Here is a 6283-nt window from a genome sequence, read left to right on the forward strand (position 1 = left end):
ATAATATTACAAAACACTTCACACATTTAGAAAGATATAAAGAATAATATAATAAACATTTCTGTATTCACTACCCAGTTTAACACCTAGAACATTAAAAATAGTTGAAATGATTTTTAAAAGTGGACACGGATAAGATTTTTAATACAAAGTAGTTTAATTCCTACCAAACTTAAACAAATTTTTTAAATTGTAAAATTAATAGACTATTTATGCCCATGTGAATTATTTGGAAAACACAGGAAAGTATAAAGAAAAAAATCATGTGCCATCCCAATATCCAGAGATATTCACTCATAATATTTTGATGATAATCTTTTTTCTGCACATACAAATACTCACATATGAAGTATCAGTTTTAAAATGAAACAGATGCGTACTATATGCAAAGTCCCATATTCTGTTTCTTTCTTTGAGCATTATCATATTTCTCTGTTCTTAAATATTCTTTAAATTCTCTTATTGTGTAATACTTGATACTTAGTGAATACATATGCTATGAGTATGTGAAAAAAATAATAACGTGAACAACTGTGACCACCCCCTCCCCACCCCCAACAAATGATCAATAACATTGAAGTGGTATGTGTCCTAGTGCCCCTGTGCCTCGGTTCCTTGCCCAAGTAACTACTATCTGAAGCTATGTGAGTCTATGTGTGTGCTTTAAATAGTTCTACCACATATATATGATGCCAAATGTGTATATATATGAGAGCTGAGAGTTTGGTTTCGCTTGCTTTTATCAAAATGGCAGCATGCTGTACATAGTCTTGTGCAATTTGTGGTTTTCACTCCACATTGTGTCTGTGGGATTTGTTCATCCTGTTATATCTAACTGTAGTCTAGTCACATTCACTGTGATTGATATTGCATTCTGGTATCATATATAAGCATTTATTGCACATGTCTCCTGGGCCACCCATGGAAGAGATTCTCTGGTTATATATACATCTTTCTTCTTGAATCTCAGGCCTTTCTTCTGGAATAATTTTTCTTTTTCCCAGTGTTCATCTTTTTGAAGCTACTTTATTGAATGTAGTGAACTGTCTTCCTTCTGGCTCTTTTTAAGGACTTCTCTTTGTTTTTAGTATTCTTCAGTTTCACTACAAGGTGTCTAGATGTCAAATTTTTTTTTTTTAAGAAGTCCAATGCGCTATCCATTGCACAATGGAGCCAAATTTCTTTTTTTTTTTAAGTTTACATTTCAGTGCTTTTAGAATGTTCACAGAGCTGTGTAACCATTGCCACAGTCAATTTTAGAACATTTTCATCAAAAGGAAATCCTATACCCTTTAGCCATTATCCCCTAATTCTTCCCATCTTCCTCCACTTAGACCTAAGCAACCACTAATCTACTTTCTGTCTCTATATATTTGCCAATTCTGGACATTTTATATAAGTAAAACCATATAATTTCTGGTCTTTTGTGACTGGCTTCTTTCACTTATAATTTTCAAGTTTCATCTACATTATAGTATGTATCAGTACTTCATTACTTTTTATGCCTGAATAATATTCCATTGTATGGATATACTGCATTTCATTTGTTCATCCTTTCATACATTTGTGGACATTTGGATTTTCATCTTTTGGCTTTTATGAATAATGCTGATATAAACCATCATGTGCAAGATTTTGTGTGGACCTATATTTTAATTTCTCTGAGGTATGTACCTAGGAATGGAATTGCTGGGTCATATGGTAACTCTATGTTCAATCATTTGATATAATTCTGTACTGTTTTCCAAAGTGTCTGCACCATTTTGCATTCCCAGCAGCAATGTCTGAGGATTCTGAATTTGCCACATCCTTGTCAATACTTATCTGACTTTGATTCTAACAATTCTGGCAGGTGTGAAATGGTATCTCATTGTGGTTTTGATTTGCATTTCCCATGTGACAAAAGATGCTGAGGATCTTTACACGTGCTTCTTGGCCATTTGTGTACCTTTCTTGTCTAGTTGGATGTTTTGTCCATTTTTAAATTGGATTATTTGTCTTTTTATTATTGAGTTATAAGTGTTCTTTATATAGTCTAGGTACAAGTTCCTATTACCAGATGTATGATTTACAAATATTTTATCCCATTCTGTAGGTTGTCTTTTTACTTTCTTATGGTCCCTCTTTGAAGCACAAAAGTTTTTAACTGTGATGAGTTCAATTTACCTATTTTTTCTTCTCTTGCTCAGGCATTGGTGTCATATCTAAGAATGTTTTGCCAAATCCAAGGTCATGAAAATTTATTCTATGTTTTCTTCTAATATCTTTTATCTATATTCTTCAAATAGCTATTTCTTGAACAAATATTTCTTCATTTGCTGTTTGCCCTTAGGATCATTTCTAGAGGCTTACATTTTTAAGAAAATAGTCAACAGTTTCACTGGAGAGCTGGCCAGTGTAACGCCTCATAATGTCATACCAGACATTGAATGCCCTAAATCAATATGTGATAAAAGTCTTGAAATGATAAAATATACATTCCAATGCTAAAGCAAGAATTATGATTTTTTCCCTACTTTTTTGAGGAAGGAGGTAATTAGGTTTGTTTGTTTGTTTGTTTATTTATGATGGAGGAACTGGGGATTGAACCCAGGACACTGTGAATGCTAAGCACAGACTCTACCACTGAGCTATATCTTCCCCTCCAGAATCATGTTTAATGAGAAAAAAGTAGAAATATTAGCGTTAAAATCAGGGACAAGAAAAGAATGCCTACTATCACTATTGTTTAATATTATTTTGCAGGTATTTGTCAAGACAAGTAAACAAGAGAATGAGATTAAGGTATACAAAATTGGAAAGGAAGTACAATTATATTTATGTGCAGACATAGGATGTGTATCCGGCAAACTTGAAATAATAAACTGCCAAACTACTACAAAACTATTAGTGTTGTAAAAGAATTCAGCAGGTAATCTTGGTATAAAATTAATATACAGAAAGCAATAACTTTGATCTATGCAAACAACAACCAGTTAGAAGATACAGGAAAAAATTCCATTTGTAACGGGAAAGATGATAAAGAAGAAAAATATAACTAGGAATAGACATGAGAAATGTGTAAGATCTATCTGAGAAAATACTTTTTAGATTATTAAAAGGAGATTTAAATGGAAAGGGATACTGTATCTTTGAATAAGAAAACTGTATCATAAAAATGTTATAGGTGGGGACTAACCCTATCAGATATTTAAAAATTCTACAAATCCTCCATAATTATCTATAATCTATCTATCTATCTATCTATCTATCTATCTATCTATCTATCTATCTATCTACCTGTCTATCTATGGCTACATCACTGGTATATGGTATAGACTCAGTTCTTATCTTCAGTGGTTTAAAATGCATCATTGTATTTATTTTGGTGCCCAAATTATCCTATATTTGGCTAGTAGAAGTTGCTTGAATCTGATTCCTGTGTCCTTGTGATATGCCTCCATAATTAAAAAAAAGATTCCTTGTTTTCTGGCATAAAAAGTTGTTTCTGACTCATTTTGTGCCTGTCCTACCCTGGCCCTGGAACCAGCCCTTTCTCAGAGGGGCCTTGGTTCCGCTTAGTAAGGAATTGCATTAGACACCATGTTTAGGAATACACAGTCTTAAATTACCCCATTCCACTGTAGAATGGGGGATGATCAATCATCTTATAGAATTAAAAAAATTGAGAAATAATTGACATACAACATTATGTTAGTTTGCAGTGTACAACACAATGGTTTGATATTTGTATATATTGTAAAAATGATCACCACAATACATGCAGTTAACATTTTATAGCTGTTTTGACATTACTCCCCTAAAGACTTAAAACAGCCACAGCCATCTTGTAGTCTTACAATTAAAGGTAAAAATGGGATTTAAAGATGAGAAGTTAAGGAAATGCATCTGATTTAGATGCCGCCATGTGCCACGCCAAACTCTCCTGTGAAGCCTCTTTTGGGGTGACAGTTCGGGCAGTCTTACCAGCTGGCCCCTCCCTGGAGACAAGCATACCTCTTCCTTCCTGCCCCAGGAGACTTCCTTGATGCCCTTTGGGGACTGCTCTGTGCTCACATCGGTGCAAACTATAATTGTTGGAGCGTTAATACCCAAGGGATCACCCTTGACCAATAGAAGATGGAAATGATGGGTAATTATTTCTCTAGGACAGTTTGGAGATACACTTCACCGGGCTCCTGGGAGGTCCCAGGAGGGTGGAGCCCCAGCTGCCCTCCGCAGTGGCAACCTCAGTAACTCATTTTTTGGTTGGTTTTCCCTCCCTGCCTGTTTCATTCTTTCTGCCTTTCACTCCTGCTCCCTGGGGTCACCTCCCAAATACCCATAGGCAAGCTCATGTCTCATGTTCTGTTTCCTGGGGAGAAGGGGTTCAAGCTAAGATAGCATCAATTTTTATATATGTATGTATATATACACACACATATATATATACACACACACATATATATACACACATATATAAAATTCAAAACGGAGGGATGATAATTGCTAATTTAGTCAGATCTTACAGGATAGTCAAAGAGCAGGCTAAAGCAAGATTAGTTTATTTTCATAGATATCATTTTGGAACTGACTTTTCTCAGTTCTCTGCAGTGTATCCTCCTCCTCCTCCACCTGTTTCTGTCTTTCCTAGCTTTCCTGACCTCTTTGTCTCCACGCATCTATCCCTCTGATCTTCCTTCCGCCTCTGCTTTGTCTTATTTCTAGTCCTCCATCTCTTTCCACTTCATCATATTTGTCTCCTTCATGCCTTTGTTCTTTTTCTGTGATTCCTCTTATTTCCTCCCGTTTCATACAGTCAGCAAACAAAATTGAGAATCTACCTAGCTCGTCGGACACCTGAGTCCTTTGGCTTTACGCTCCTTGCATGGTCTCATAAACAGAGGAGGGAAATGGGGGATTAGATCGTGTGCTCCCCCAAACCAAGGGTGCTGAAAGCTTTGCTGAGTATGGGTGGGAATAGCCCTTGACAAACATCCCATGAACGTTGAAGGATTAGCATGCGAAATGTATACAGAAGAGATGGTGGAAATTCAACTTCCCTGATGGCCACAGACATCACAGAGCTGGCTCTGGGAATTGGTCCTGAGTATAAGGATGCTTTAGTTCAGTCTTCTGGATCCAATCTCTGCTCTTCGGCTGGATCGTGAAGGGTTATTCATTCCCAGGAGTGGAAAACCAGAAGCTGGAGAGGAGCTGGGAGACTCATGGAGAAGTTGCCTGCCCCCTGCACAGGGCAAAGCAAGGCCATGTTTTCCCGGACGTGACTGGATTTGCCTCTCTATAAAACCACCCAAACACATGCATTTGTTCACATTTCAAAACCACTTTATTAGCAAAATGAACAAAAGGAGAATGACGTTTAAATTAAATAAATTACACAAACATCTCAAGAGTCCCGGTCTCCCCCGGAACCACATCATCACAGGTCAGTATCACTAAGAACATTTAAAAGTATTGAAATTCTGGATTGTTTCACTGCCTTGCCTTCCTTTCCTGCCTAGGTCAGGTCCAGTGAGTGGTCTGTGTGAATCTGTGTTCTTTCCAAAGTATTCCAACAGTGACGTTTCTTCACGGTCTTCGTCCACCCCAGTGTTTCCAAGCTTACCTCCACCGTGGGCTCTGTGAATACTTACACCCTTGCACTTACTGCAGGATCTCTCCTTGAGCCCCATTTCCAGGCCACCGGGAGTCAGAAATCCCTTTTAGGTCTGGAGCTGGCCTGGGTGTTAACGGTCACTTCCCCAAGTCCTCAGGGGTTCTGGACATTTGGTTCAAAGGGCACCTCTGACTTGGGATGTCCTGAGGCTCTGTGACCTTCCCCCATCTCTTGGGCCTGAGCTGGACTTTGCAGGAGGTGGAGTAGGGGACGGTGAGTTTTCATTGGCTAAGGTTCTTGTCCTCTTGAAATTTGGCACTTCGGGTGCTGGGCACGGTGAACCCCAGATAACATTGTCTTCGGCCTTCCAAGTTTTGAGTTCAATTGGCAGCCAGATGGCATAATGAATTCTCAGAGAAGCAATGCTTTTAAGCCAAGAATCTGTTGGCTTTTCGACAGCACCCCCTCCTTTAACTCTAAGAAGACTTGCTTGCTGAGCGCTTCACTCAACATACGCAGACCACACAATGCAGGTCAGGCTGAAGTTGGGAATTCGGACGTTTTTCCAGGCTGGGCCAGCCCGACCTGTGAGGCAGGGGTCATTACACTGAAAGAGCTTGGGAGAAGCGGTGGGGAGAGGCCAAAAAGTTTTCTGTGCATGTCCATGGAGAATTTCCCAAACAC

This window comes from Camelus ferus, chromosome 23 (genome assembly GCF_009834535.1).
Source record: "Camelus ferus isolate YT-003-E chromosome 23, BCGSAC_Cfer_1.0, whole genome shotgun sequence".
Lineage (NCBI taxonomy): Eukaryota > Metazoa > Chordata > Mammalia > Artiodactyla > Camelidae > Camelus > Camelus ferus.